Raw genomic sequence first — 15483 nt, forward strand, 5'->3', positions numbered from 1 at the left:
CTCAAGTTTACTGAATCTTCACTCTTCGCTTATCTCCATTTTGCTATAATTTTTATTTTAGATATATTTTTCAATTTAAATTTTCATTACAAAATAACTTCTATTTACCTACTGATGAGGACCACCTTTCCATCTATTTTTCCAGAATGCTTACTTTTATCTGATGGGAACATAATAACAGCTTCATTTTAAAAAGTCCTTGATGATTTCAACATCTGATTATCTTGTTATTGCCATCTGTTGGTTATCTTTCTCTTACAAACTGGTCACTTTTTTGTTGCTTTGCTTTATATATTTAGATTGCATCCTGGAAGTTTTGAACATTATGCTGTTTGGTCTGAGACTTGAATGTGGTTTAAACCTTAGTTTTGTTCTTTAAGCCTTTGTTATGTTGCTCTGAGTCTGTCCACACATGTGCTGCTCACAGGTGAACTGGAACCCTGGGCTAATTTCTTCATAAATTTGGCATATTTCCTTCTCCAGCTCTTTTCTCTTTGGGATTTTCTTTAAACTCAGTTTTACCTACTTGTACTACTGTGGCACAGCTCTTGCAACTAGAGTTGCCTTCAGGCAAAACAGAGAGAGAATAAAGAGAAACAAAACAGGGATTCATTCCCTCCACACTCTTTGGCCTAAAGTGGCCCTTTTTCCCAGTCCTCTGGCCTGAAAGATGTCGTTTTTACAGGGTTTCTGTTACAGTTTTGGCTGCTGACGTCACCAGCCATGCTAACTGTCCTGAGTGCTTATAATATGGTAAGAAAAAGAGAATAGTAAACAAAAAAATGGAGATTTCTTTCCATACTCTCTGGGTCACAAGGCCCTTTTCCTGGCCTTTTGGTCAGATAGAAAGAATTTCTTGGGGGAATTTTAGCACCATCACCTCAGCTTTGCTGGGTGCCTGCATTTGGCTTATGGATGAAAGAGAAAAGAGGTAAAAACAGAAAACTCACCTCCTTTTGGGTTACTTTCCCAAGTTTGACATTCTTCCTCAGTATTTCTGGTTTTATTTACTTTTGAGAGTTCCTTGATGGTTGTTTTTATACTTTGTCCAGAGTTTTTGGTTGTAAGCAGCAGGATAAATAGAATTTAGTGGGCTTACTCCACCTTGCTATGTTGGAAGTTCCTTGTTCCTTTTTGAATCAGTTTCCATTTGCAATGTTTTTCTTTCAGCCATTAATATTTAATGTTATGCCATTCTTCTGTATTTAAATTTGCTTAGATTCTGTTTGCTTTTTTTTTTGCTTTTTTTGCTTTTATTTTAAAGATTCTCACTAGATACACTTCTAGGTTTATAGCACTTTAATGTTGTTGTATTGTTGCATGGTTTGCACTGTTTCTGATCAGAATTCAGAGGAATTTTATCTGTATTTCCCCTTATGTCTCCCTCCCCCCATCCCATGGCTGCTTTAGGAGTTTGTGTTTATTATGGGATTTCAGCAGTTTAATTGTGATGTGTCTTGTGGTTTTCTTTGTGTTTTTCTTGCTTGGAGCTTTTTGAGAGACCTTTGGTTTTGTAGGTTTATGTTTTTCCATCATGTTTAGAAATTTTTCAATTTTTTTCTCCTCCCTCTTCCTAATAATCTAATTATAATTATGTTAGACAATGAATCTGTTCCCATGATTCATTAAGGATCTGTTCACTTTTTTTGTGAACCCTCTTTCTCTCTATACTTCTGTCTGGTTAGATTTTACTGTTTGTCTTAAAGTTCATTCTGTTTTTTACTGCAATGTCTTATCTGCTGATAAACCAGCCCATCAAATACATTTTCAGGTTAGATATTACATTTTTTTCAGATCCAGAATTTCTATTTCCATTTATGTTTCTTTCCTTGTTATATTTATCATTTTTTAAAAGTCCTTGAACATATTTTGTAATAGCTGTTTTAAAGTTCTTTCTGAGGCATTCTGGTACAATGGGAAAGAGCACAGCCATTAGAATCAGATTGCCTGGGTTCGGATCTTAGCCTTAATTCTTAGAAGCTGGGTTGTTATAGGCAAGTTATTTAACATTTTTGTGCTTTAGTTTCCTCAAAATGGTACAAAGAGATTACTTCTCTTGGAAGGCTATTGTGAGAATTAATTAGATAATAAAACATAATGCTGTTAGAACAATAGTGCCTTGAACATAATAAGCACTCAATAAACATTGACTATTATAATTTAAAAAAATTTCTTTCTGCTAGTTAAATTATTTCTGTCATTTCTGTGTCTGTTTCTTTGATCAGTTTTTCTCTTGGTTAAATGTTGCATTTTCCTGCTTCTTTATACCTAGTAATTTTTAATTGATTATTACATATTATAAATATTACATTATTGAGTATATGGATTTTGTTGTCTTCTTTTGAAGACTGTTGAATATTGTTTGCCAGCCAGTTAATTTGCTTGCCCATCAACTTGGTACTTTCAAGGATTATTGTTAAACTTTGTTAAAGGAGTTTAGAGGAGCCTTTATTCTATGGTTAGTTTAAGCCTCATCTTAAAATTTGGCCTTTCTGGGGTCTCCATTGAATGCCTCAAGTGTTCAGTGAGGTTCTCCACTGTGGTTATCAAACACTTAAGCATTTCCCCAACTCTGTGTGAGCTTGTTTAGCTTACAGTTCTCTCATAGATGTTCTTCTCCTGATAGCTTTTCTTTGCCCAGACTTATGGAATATCATTCTATGAACATACAACTTAATATTCAGCTAGAGACTCAAGGAGATGCCTGTGTAGTTTTATGGAGTGTTTTCTTTCTTTCTCTCTCTCTAGATGTCCTTTCTCTGGTTTTCCCCCTGGTAATTAAAGCTGTGTCAGCCTTCCCAAACTCTACTGTCTATTATGTGAAACCCAGGAGACCATCATGCTCTACTTGGGTACCTCCTTACTGTATCAGGGTGTGGAAGATGCCTCCAGGCAGAAAATTAGGACAGTGAGAAGGCCTACTGCATTTATTTTCCCTGTCTCAAGGATTATAATCCTATGCTACTGATTATCCAATAAGAACAGTTTTTTCCATATATTTTGTCCATTATTACAGATGTTTATGACAGAAGGCTAATCCAGTGCTTGTTGGGTACTGCATCATGGCTGGGAGTCTGCATGATGAATTTTGATATCACAGTCATAGTGACTTGTCTTTAGAGACATCATATAGACATATATGAGAGGTACTCACCAAAGAGAAATTAGATGAAGGAATCCTTTTTATGAATATCTATATGTTTGTACTTTTACCTGAAGAAATCCTGTTTATTGTTTTGGTTTCTTACTGAGCACTTACCAAATTGAATGAAGTACAGGAGGAGTTCACAACTAGTTGGGGAGAAAAGGCAGACAAAGCATGCTGATAAATAACTCCAGTGAAAGGTAGCACCTGTGTGTGAACAAATGATGCAACTGGTTCATTGGAGGCTTGGAGAGGTCAATTCCTGCTGGAGTCATTAGGGACAGTTTCATTCTGTACCTCCATACTTCAAAAACCATTCCCTTAAAGTCTGATGAGCTGCACTTGTTCAGTGCATAATGGGACGGGTGAAGTTCCTCTGTGACAGAAAATTATAGCTCTGGAATTTTAGAAAGAGAAAGCTTATTACCTTTTGGCAGAGTCAAGTCAAAGGGTATCTACTGAGAATGATGGTTTTCTTTTGGGATTGTGATAGAAGTGAGTTAGAAAAAACTTCAGGAGGTAATTTGAGATGTCTTGTGAGTACATATTTAGACTTGGAAAAGAGAAGGCAAGAGACATTCTAAGTTGGGGCAATAGCATAAAAAATAATGCCCAGAGGAAGAACATTGGTTAGAGAGAGAAAAAGAGAGAGTCAGACTGACTGTGTGCATGGTGTTGTGTGGGTGTAAGAAAGTAGGACTAGCCAGAACAGAAAGGTCTAAGGAATATGGGGGGTGGAGGGGATGGGTGCTGAGTCAGATATCCTGAGTTAGAGGTGGAGCTGGCTTACAGAGTCAGGGATTTACATTTGATGCTGAAGAAATCAGAAAGTAGTTAGTTTTTGAGTAGGGGTGATTCCTGTTGACTACATATTGACTACAGATTCTTCTGAAAATGTAGTTTGGTCATGGGTCTCAAGCCTGGACCACAGAGACAACTGGTAGTTGTATTGGAGCCCTGACAGGCTGTTCCACTGGCTCAGGAGTGAGGGACTCAGAGCTGAGCCGAGAGATGTCCAGATGTAAGGGGAACAAAAAGGAAGAAGTCAGAGGTCTAAGGTTTGGGGCCAGGGACCCTGAAGACTGGTGGTGTTACTGATAAAACAGACAGTTGGGATGAGGACCTGGTCTGAGAGGAAAGTGGCTGGCATTGTAGTGGACATCCATCTGAAGATCAGGTTATCTGGTATGCACATGATGATATGGAGCAGAAGCAGGAACAGGTGAAAGGTCCAGGTAGAAGATATGGATATGGGAGCTATTTATATCGATGGAAAGTCACACATGGAATTTAAGAAAGTTCATAATTAGGCAGTGGAATGGAGTCAATGATGTCATCAAACAGAACTTTCTTACAAGAAGGAAGAGAGGCTGCTAAATCATGTGGTGTCATGGAAGCTAAGGGAGGCAGATTTTCCACAGATGGAATGGGGAAAGGTTGTTGTGTTTGACCAAGAGCCTTATGGAAAGCAGGCATAGGCAGAAGGAAGTTTAGAGGGAGTGCTGAAGAAATTTAAACAAAATATGCTATCTGTGAAAGGAAAAAGAGAAGAGAACGAGACTATGTCAATGATGTTAGAGGGCTTGGCAGAATGAAGAAGGGATGTATTAGGATATGTGAAACTTCTTAATGTTGAAAATTAAAAGGGGAAAAGCTAGAGAGAAAGGTTTCAGGTACCAGAAAGAAAGGGGATAATTGTGTAGCTAGACTGCTCAACTTAGGCATTGCAGACTCTCATATAGGCCTCAGATGTCATTACTTCCCAGGCCCTGTCTGCTTCAGGAGTCTCTTCTTTAATAGTGTTCCTGCCATTTTCATATTTTAAAATATTTCTGGGTGATGGGGAATCACTATTTTATGAGGCTGCCCTGTGCTTGCTGGACAGATCTGTTGGGAAAATATTTGATACTGGATGAGTTATATTTTTCTGTAACTTAATGCTAATAGTAACAGCTACAATTGAACAGTTTTACACAGATTATTTAATCCTCGCTATAATATGGTAAGGTTGATTTTATTGTTATCCTCATTTTTCAGATAACTAAACTAAGGCTCAGAGAGGTTCAGCCATTGTCCAAGATCATGTAGCTAAGGAGAGAAGGATGTGGTATTTGAATCCTGGTCTATTTATAGACCTATAATCTCTGTGTCTATTATTCTTACTTGTGGCTGTCATTCTTTCCCCAAGTAGTGTCCTTTCTCCAACACGAGGACCTTGCAGATGTTTGAAGGCAGTTATCCCACATATGCTGGATAATTTCCTTTGTCTCTTTCTTCTTTTCTTTCTTACTTTTTTTTCTTTTGTCTTTTTAGAATTTGTTAATTCAACAAATAATTATTGAGCAGCTTCAGAATATCAGACACTGTACTAGGTGCTGCACAGGCAGCAATCAGTAAAACAGACCATGGGGTTTATAGACTGGAGAGAGAAGCATATTGGGTGTGCAAGTTAGCAAATAAATATATAATAAGAAACAATGATGAGTGTTACGAAGGAAACAAACATTCTAGCTTCCCTTGTCACTTTTCCTCATAAACTCTGGGTTTCAGAATGCTCACTACATGTGCTTCTTTCCTCCTGACACCCTCTCCTTTTTCAGAATGGCCTTCAAATGAGGACAGGTTTCCACTGCTGTGATCTGACCATTGTGGAGCACATTGAGGCTCTTAACTTGGGATCCTCGTGTTACTGCAGCTTAGAGTTAGGAATGGGCAGAATCACAGGCAATGGTGACTGGAGAGAAGACAGATGTGCAGAAGGCCATGTAGAGATGAAGGATGGAGAGCCCAGGAGTGTGACCAGATGGTCTCAGTTTGTTCCATGAAGTGTGAGCAAAGGTCATGCCAAATAGATCACAAAGCCATGCATCCCCTTCCATTCCACAGTTCCTGCCTTTCTCTTTATGCTCTAGCCCCTCTGTACCCACACATCTACTTGACAAATGAAGCTGAGGGAGAAAGCACTGAATACACATGTGTCATGGTGGGCAGCTAAGGTTGGAAGTGTGCTACAGGGAAAGGTTTCTCCCCTTCCTCCCTTCCCTCTCTTCTCTTCTCCTCCCTCCCCTCACTGCTTACCTTCCTCCCTCCCTTTCTACCTTCCTTCTTTTCTTCTTTTCTTTCTTTCATAGTATTTGTCTTAATACCATAATTTGGAAGACTCTGGCTGGAGAAAAATGTCAAGAAGTACAAATGGAGATTTGATACATCTGACCTTTCTTCTCTTCAGAACAATAAATGTCAAATAGCTTAACATGACAGCCAGGATGGCTAGAGATTATTTATGTCCTTAAATATTTAGAAACATAGATTAGACTTAGGTCTAATTTACATGAAGAGTCTGGCCTATGAGAATCATAGGCACTTTGAAGGAACCCAGTGTAAGCGGTGATATGTACATTTTACAGAAAAGAAAATGTTTTGAAAAAACATTCTGAAAAATCAGAATAGAATGAAGTGATAAATGCTTCTTTGATAGGTAATGAGATCACTTGATAACATCAAGAAAGTATTTTGCAACACAGAACTGTTTGGATTTTAATATCTGTATGGTGTGGTTTGATAGCATTCCAGAGAAAGACCCACAGTTGACATGTCCTGTCCTTTGATTAAATACAAAATTATATATATGCGTTTTTACTTGTATCACTTACCTCATTATACTAAAGACATTTCATTGTGAAAACAGAAGGAGAGAGAATTATCTTGCTCCAACTGTGTAAATCCTGGTAGAAGTATAATCCTTCAACCTGGAGTGTCATTCTCACTCATGCCTCCTACTCAATTATCATCAGAAGCAGCAGCGTCCCTTTCAGAGTGGAGGTTTTCAGAAAGGTGGTGTTTTTTGTTTGTTTGTTTGTCTTTTAAGAACTATGAACATTAGTTAACCTAATTAACCCATTTACTTCTGAAACGGCACAGCACTGCATTGTGTTAAGAATACAGAATCTGGAGTTAGTTCTGGGTCTGGTACTCAGCTCCAGAACTGTTGAGTTAAAAGTTCTTAAAGTAGTGAGATAACATTTTTCAGCTCTTGGTATCCTCATCTCTAAAATAGAGATTATGTAATAATAGATATTATTATAGCACTTGCTTTATAGAGTTCTTACGAGGAGTAAATGAGATAACTTAAAAAATAATTTAGTACAACACCTGCCATGTGGTTAAAGGACTGAAAATATTATTCATTATCTTCTATTTTACTATTACTGTTGTTTTATTAACAAGGGGGTTCTCCTAACTATTTTTGTGCCTTCGTTTTTGTATCATCTTTGCTAACATTTAGTCATATTCAAAATTAGAGTTTGTCTGGTACAAGACACAATTCAGCAAAGAACCCAAAAGAAACCTTTAAATGTAGACTAAAGGAGCCTATTTGCTCAAAGACTAAAGTCATCAGAAAATGAGTGTCATCCCCATTGTGCATTTCCTAAGAGTTCTATATGGATCAAGCAAGTCTTTTCTTTATTTCTTTTTTAATGTCAAGTAATTTTAATTGTCGTGAATATTATTTCTGAACTCTTTTAAGATATTCATTATAAGTTCTTTTACTTTCATAGCAGAAAAAGTCCTTATTTCTGTTACTAACAGTGAAGTTTGAAAAACTATGTAATTTAAGGGGGTGGAAAGAGGGAAGAGAGTTTTGGACCAGGAATCATGGGATTAGGTTTTCATTTTGGAATGTAGTGAGTTGTCCTGTTTGAACCTAAGCAAATCACCTACACTTTCTCAGTCTTAGTTTCTGTCTTGTGAAAATAAGTGAGTTCTAATCTCTGCTATCCCTTTCATATTAAAATTCTGTAATTTTAAACTATTTCCAGGGCTGTTTTTGAAGCATTACTGGGAAGATCCTGTTTGTATGAATAGTTGTAGGGTTAATTAGAATTTCACAGAGCAGTGATAGGAAATATTAACCTTCTCTGATTCTTATATGCTTGGTAACTAGCAGATTATGGTAAGAGTTGTTTATCTCTAACTAATATGCCTAGAGACTATAATATTAAATAAATTCATTTTCATTTTCACCCCAAAGGAAAACCCAAGTTATTTGGGTGTTTTTCTGAATATATAGTAAACTCACCTAAGATGCTCTGTTCTGGTATTCTATTTTGTCAGGAACTAGTTGGCTGAACAGAGGCGACAGATAGACAGACAGATAGGTCAGTACTCATCTATTTACCTTCCTACATGCATTAAAAGTTGTACTTCTTCCCTATTTATGTTGGGGGCAGGATTGAGAGATAAGCGAGTATTTGACTCATCTAGCTCAGTATGAGGAACAGGAGGTGTTCAGTAAATACTTACTAAATTAATGAAAGAAGGAACAAAGAATGATGAAAATATGCTACATGAAAAGGGCTACTTGAGTAGATTCTTTCCATCTTTAATAACTCATATCCAGTGAACAAAGTGTGTGTTTTACAAGTTCATTCACTTGCTTAAACTTTTTTTTTATATTGAGGTATAATTGATTTACAGTATTATACTAATTTCTGAGTGTACAACATAGTGTACAACATTTATGCCAAAACTTTTACAGATTATACTCCATTTACAGTTGCTAAAAAAACATTGGTTATAGTCCTTGTGCTGTGTAATATATTTTTACAGCTTATTCATTTTATATGTAGTAGTTTGTACTTCTTAGTCCTCTACCTCTTATCTTGCCACCCACCTCTGCCCTCTCCGCACTGATAACAACTAGTTTGTTTTCGATATCCATGAGTCTGTTTCTGTTTTGTTATATTCATTCATATTTTTTAAGTTCTATATTTAAATGATAACATGCAGTATTTGTCTTTCTCTATCTAACTCATTTCACTGAATATAACACCCTCCAGGTCCATCCATGTTATTGCAAAAGGCAAAATTTCGTTCTTTTTTATGTCTGAGTAGTATTCCACTGTGTGTGTGTGTGTGTGTGTGTGTGTGTGTGTGTGTGTGTGTGTGTGAGAGAGAGATATGCCACATCTTCTTTATTCATTCACGTATTGATGGACACTTAGGTTGCTTCCATATTTTGCCTATTGTAAGTAATGCTGTTATGAACATTGGGGTGGATGTATCTTTTTGAATTAGTGTTTTTGTTTTCTTCAGATGTATACCCAGGAGCGGAATTGCTAGATCCTATAGTAGTTATATTTTTAATTTTTTTGAGGAATTGCTATCCTGTTTTCCACAGTGGCTGCACCAGTTTGGGTTCCCTTTTCTCCACATCCATGCCAACATTTGTTATTTGTGGTCTTTTTGATGATTGCCATTCTGACAGATGTGACGTGGTATCTCCTTGTGGTTTTGATTTGCATTTCCCTAATGATTAGCGATGTTGAGCATCTTTTCATATCCCTGTTGGCCATCTGTATGTCTTCTTTGGAAAAATGTCAAAGATTCTGTTACGTTAGCATGTTGGTATCACTTATGCAAATTAATTACCCTGGGTGGATAATAAAATTACCCTCAAACCTCATCTTTTTCTGAACCAATATCTAGGTCATGAAAAATATGGTGTTGTGAGTTTTAAACTTGATTTCTCATGTGAAATTTTTTTATAATTATACCAAAATACCTATTGAAAATATAAAGCCCCTACCATTTTTACATGTTTCCTACCTGATTTTAAGATTATATTAAAATGTCTAAGTAGGGTTAAAAAGAAAAAAAAAGGAAAAATGTCTATTCACGTCTTCCACTCATTTTTTAATTGGGTTGTTTATTATTATTATTTTTTTGATATTGAGTTGTATGAGCTGCTTCTGTATTTTGGATATTAACTCCTTATTGTTCATATCATTTGCAAATATTTTCTACCACTCAGTAGGTTATCTTTTAATTTTTTTGATGGTTGCCTTTGATGTGCAAAAGCTTTTAAGTTTAATTAGTTCCATTTCTTTATTTTTGCTTTTGTTTCCTTTGCCTTAGGAGACAGATCCAAAAAATATTGCTTTGATTTATGTCTAAGAGTGTTATGCCTATGTTTTTTTTTCTAGGAGTTTTATGGTTTCTGGTTTATATTTAGGTCTTTAATTCATTTTGAGTTTATTTTTGTTTATGGTGTGAGAAAATGTTCTAATATCCTTGTTTTATGTGTGGCTATCCGCTTTTCACAGCACTACTTGTTGAAGAGACTGTGTTTTTTTAATCATATATTCTTGTCTCCTTTGTCATAGATTAGTTGACCATAAATGTGTGGGTTTATTTCTGAGCTCTCTATTCTGTTCCATTGAGTATATGTCTGTTTTTGTGCCAGTACCATACTGTTTTGATTACTGTAGCCTTGTAGTGTAATCTGAAGCCAGGGAGTGTGATACTTCCAGCTCTCATCTTCTTTCTCAAGATTGTTTTGGCGATTGGAGTTCTTTCATGTTTCCATACAAATTTTAAAATTATTTGTTCTAGTTCTGTAAGAAATGCCATTGGTATTTTGAAAAGAATTGCCTTGAATTGGTATGTTGCCTTGGGTAGTATGGTCATTTTATCAATATTAAGTTTTCCAGTCCGTGAACATATATATACTTCTTAATGGGTTATTGACTTTGACTCTTAACTTGAATTCTCCATTCAACAGACAATCATAGAGGTCTCTTGTGTGTTTAGAACTTTGTAAAGTCCTATAGGGTAAAAGACAATAATTTATAAAATGTGGTCCCTGACTTTAAAGAACTTACAGCCTAATAAGAAAGAGTAAAAATATGGGATTTGGAGTTAAAAAGTTGGGGATTCCAGACTTGACACAAGCATCAATTAGCTTCATGATCTTCATTTAAACTCTCTTGAGTCCTAGTGAAGTGCAGGGGATAATTCCAACCTCACATGGTTATTGATAAGCTCAGATAAGATTATGTATTTAGAAAAGCATTCTATAAAATTGAAAACACTATTAATCATTACACCAGCTATTTAATTAGAAATAGTACAAGAGGGTGTAGACTTAAAGGCTAAGTGTCTGCGGGCAAAGAACAGTGAGTAGGGAGTGGTGAGTAGAGACTTCCTGATGGACCTGAAACTCAATGGGTCCTAGATAGAACAGGGTTTGGATAGTCAGGATGAAGGAAGGAGACCATTCCAAGTAGGGAGCATGAAAGCATGGAGTGAGAGATGTGTAATTCAGTTTAATTAACTCAACCAGTCCTCCTGGATTACCTAATATGAACCTCATTCTCTGTTGGGATCACTCTGTTCGGAGAAGAGATTTTGTGTTGGAAAGTACAGTTGGATAGACAAGATAAGATAAGGACATGACACAAAGGCCTTGGAGAGCAAACAAGACTGTTTAACCTCCTCATAGCAAGAAATAGGCCTCCATCAGTAGGTTTGATGTGAATAGCCTTTTAGGAAGGTGAAACTGGTAATGGTGTACAGTCTGATTAGTATGTAGAGACTGGAGTCAGTAATCTCTGATGGAGGAAGGGGGAAGATTTAGAAAGTGGGGTGGTAAAAAAAAGGCTGACTCCAGTAAAACTTCACAGGCTTTGGTGTCAGAGGCAGAAGTGGGAGGAATCCAATTTTTTCTAGAACTTTTTGTTAGAAAGATTAGAATAATAATGATTCATTTAATCGGAAAGAACAATTGGGGAACAAAAGAAATTTGGGAGGAAGAATTGAGTTCTGTTTGTACATGGGGAGCTGAGATGATAGCCAACTCTGGGCAGCAACAGTCTGTAGGGAACTGGAAATGTGGGACTAGAACTCATGTAAGCAGTCAGGGGTAGGCGTGGGGATTTGGGAATCATCAAGCTCAGAGACTCCTCATAAATTATGCACTTTGCTTAGAACTTAATTTCATGTTTTTTAGAAGATAAGAGAAATGAAGAGCTTGCTGAATTATGGATTATGCAACTGTATTAGAAGTAATTCTCACTTAGTGGGGAGGGTATAGCTCAAGTGGTAGAGTGCATGCTTAGCATGCATGAAGTCCTGGTTCAATCCCCAGTATGTCCTCTAAAAATAAGTAAATAAATCAGCCTAATTACCTCCCCCTCAATTTTTTTTTAAAAAAAGGATTCTTCCTTTCCCCCTCCATTCTGTCTCCCTGATGATTTTTGTGTTCTGTTCTTCTCTGTGATCCACTTCCCCTTCCCCTGATTCTTTATGAACTGAGGAACACAATAACCTCTATTTCTGTCAGATCAGAAGATTGTGAGTGAAGAGATTAAGGCGATTGGAAATTTTCACCAGAAGATACGACAATCCTCTTGGCACCCTCTACAGTCCTTCAGAGATCAGAAGAATACAGACTTTCTCTAGACGAAAGCAACCATTTATATTTTTAGATGGAAATATTTAAAAAGCTAAATTCTCAGTTCCCTGGTTAGCCCCATTGTTTGATTTGCAGCTTTCTTTTAAGTAAAGCAGTGATTCTCAGTGAGAGATAGATTTGCTTGGCAAATAATGTAATTAGATGAAGTAGGATTTTCAGACTTGGTGGATGGACTTGAAGTTGGGACTCCTCTCTGGGCACCAAGCTTTCATTTGTGGTTTGAAATGATTTTTCTAAAACAGCAGCAACAGCACTCAGAAGCTGAATTTTCTTTAGTTTATCCTCTTCTTCCTCCACTTCAAAGGGAAATATTTCCCAGCAATTTTCTTTGACTTTCTCAAGCCTTACCTGGCACAGAGAGTATCAGACTTGACTTTAGATAAAGTAATGATGGGGAAGAGGGACTTGAAGAAATAAGACACATGGTGCTAACATCTATTCAACATCTAATGTATGTCAGGCACTTTACAGTCATTCTCTCATTTAATCTTTACAGCTTCAAAAGATAGGTATTTTAATCTCTGTTTCACAAATGAGGCTCTGAGGGGTTATGTGACTTGCCCAAATCATGCAACTAGTAACTAACTGAACTGGGATTTGGATCCTCTAACTGGGATTAGGTTTCTAAGTCTGAAGATCTCTTTCTTGTTCCAAGCTTGTTTTTCATTCTTATCCATATTATAAGGAAAAATTATTTTTTAAAAAAGACACGTTCTAATTTTACAAAGGCCTGTGTTGTAAGATGAGAATCCAGTAGTGCTCATACCATCTGTTCCTTAGCTAGGTCACTCATTTCCCTTATCCTCTTTTTTTCCTGCTTTTTCTTTTGTTTCTCCTCCACCTGTCCTGGTGAGATGCCTTCTCTCCTCACAGTTCTCTCTCTTGAGGTGGACAGGTTGAAAGATGAGGTAGAGTGGTAAGGAAATGCAGCACCAAGTCCTTCATTTTTCAGGGCATTCTGTGCACTTTTCATTGGCTTTCTGTGGAGTCTAGTCAAGGGCATGTGGATACTACATATTTTACATATTTAAGATCTATGGGCCAAGGAGGAAGGGGTGGAGAAGAGAGAGGAGCAGACAGCAATTCTTCTTAGAAGCTAACAAGTCCCTGGGGATAAAAGGCAAGGATAGCTTGATGTGTGTGTCTATAGCAGTGCTCTTGATGTACATAGATGTCCAAGCCTGATCAAAGTTGAGGCTCTGTTAGAAGGAAAGGGGAAATGTCCACTAAAGAAGAGAGGAAATGGGTATTTACATCATCATTTTTAATTTTTAGAATTATAGAAAGAGTAAAAGATTTCCTATTAGGCTCTTGATTCCCTCTGGGTCATGTCTTGTAGGGGGGCTTTCCTTCCATTTAGAACAACCTCTGGGAGTGACTGGATTACAAATTCAACACAGCTGAAGACAGAAGAAATTTTACTGTTGTGCTGTTACATAGGCTCATGGACATCAAATATTAAGGTTAGCAGATCACTGGAAGTAATGGTGACTGCTTTCTTCACCTCTCTCTCTTCTTCCTCATCCTCCTCTTCTTCCTTCTTTTTCTCCTTACAAACTTCAGCATCATATGAAAAGAATTTCAGAAGACCAAATTCTTCCTTGTCCTTCAATGTGTCCACTCCAAGCTTCCCTCTTTGGGGTTGTGCAGCTCCTGTGGCAGCAAAGGCTGAGGGCCTTACAGTTGCAATCTGAGCAGTCAGAGGCTCAGTCATCAGGGAGCTTGATGCTGTGGTTACTTCTAAATGAATACTCATTATTGATGCTAATTGAACTTGAAGTTAATGAAAAAGGATTATTTTACAGGGCTTAAGTTGAAGGCAAAATTGTTATTACAGGTTAATTATTCTGCTTAAAAAGCACTATTACAGCCATGATTGTTTTTTATCAGATTTTTCTCTGGTGCTGAAAGAGATTTCTTTGAAGGCAGAGTCCTGATACAATTATTCACCTCATCTAATTCTTAATCACCAATCATTTCTCTCCAGATAAAGGTTAATCAAAGTGTGTGAATTGGATATTCTGCCTTAATTACATTTGATCTGTTTCAAAGAAACCCTTTTCTTTTCCATCTTTGGTTAGAAATGTGGCCTTTCTCTGAGCTGGAAAGAGGAATCAAAATGGGCTCCCTGAGAAAACAGACCTGACTGCTAGTGGTGGCAGTAGGAGATGACATCACTGGGTGTGGTGTGCCTGGGGTTGGGAGAGGGTGTGGGAGAGAGATTCTTTATGGCTCTGGTTTTGGGAGTCAGTGGCATAGAAACTAAGTCTTCTGCTATTCTTTCCCTTCAATTTCTGTCCCTCTTTTTTCTTTTTATATGGGGTTTAAGGCTTTAACATATCAGTTTGGGAGCAACACATTTTGATTCTTGTTGACACCCAATTCACTATCACAGCTTTGTGCTTTTGTCAGGCTGTTTCTTCTTCTGGGTGCCCTTTCTGTTGCTCTCCAACTGAGGAAATGCTCTCCATACCTCAAGTCTCCACTTAAATGTCAACTCCTCTGAAACACATAGCCTCCACAGCGCCATCCTTTGCCTCCTTCAAGCTCCCCAAGAGCTGCAATCACATACCTTGCCTGGCTAGTTCTATGACAGTGTCTGTCTCTTCTTGCATCCCCATTACCACTCCCATCTTCCCATTGCAGGGAATAGTTTATGGACTCCATGAGACATTTTGTATATATTCCTTACTTCAGAATGGAGAGATGGAGGAAGGACTTCAAGATGGCAGAGTAGAAGGATGCAGAGCTCATCCTTTCCCATGAATACATCAAAGTATGTATTACAAATGGAGCTATAAGGAATATTCTCACAAAAATGGGTAGGAGAAAAGAAAAAGAAAAAGGAAATCAGGGTGGGATCTGTCCCCCAGGGAAGGAGCAGTGAAGGAAGAAAAGTGCCCTCACCCTAGGAAGCCCCCTCTCCAGCAGGGAGGTCAGCTGGGACAGAAAGGAAGCATATATATATAGAAATAGAAATAGAAATAGAAATAAAATAAAAATATATAAATACATACAAGATCTTATGGTAGCTCACAAAGAAATGTGACAATGAATATATATATATATGTTCATGTGTAAT

At 37.2% G+C, this 15483-nt stretch overlaps 1 protein-coding gene and 1 long non-coding RNA gene across 2 annotated transcripts in view; one reads left to right on the forward strand and one right to left on the reverse strand.

Annotated features, from left to right (window-relative positions):
* The window catches only part of ALK (ALK receptor tyrosine kinase), a 675174-nt gene that overhangs the window by 17982 nt on the left and 641709 nt on the right, over positions 1-15483 (forward strand). The gene's annotated exons all lie outside the window — the stretch shown is intronic.
* LOC140685895 (uncharacterized) lies at positions 3335-4421 on the reverse strand. Its single transcript, XR_012059346.1, has 2 exons — positions 4269-4421; positions 3335-3542 (listed from the first exon to the last, which is right to left on the reverse strand). It is a non-coding gene; the product is annotated as an uncharacterized lncRNA (long non-coding RNA).

Source organism: Vicugna pacos, chromosome 15, assembly GCF_048564905.1.
Source record: "Vicugna pacos chromosome 15, VicPac4, whole genome shotgun sequence".
Lineage (NCBI taxonomy): Eukaryota > Metazoa > Chordata > Mammalia > Artiodactyla > Camelidae > Vicugna > Vicugna pacos.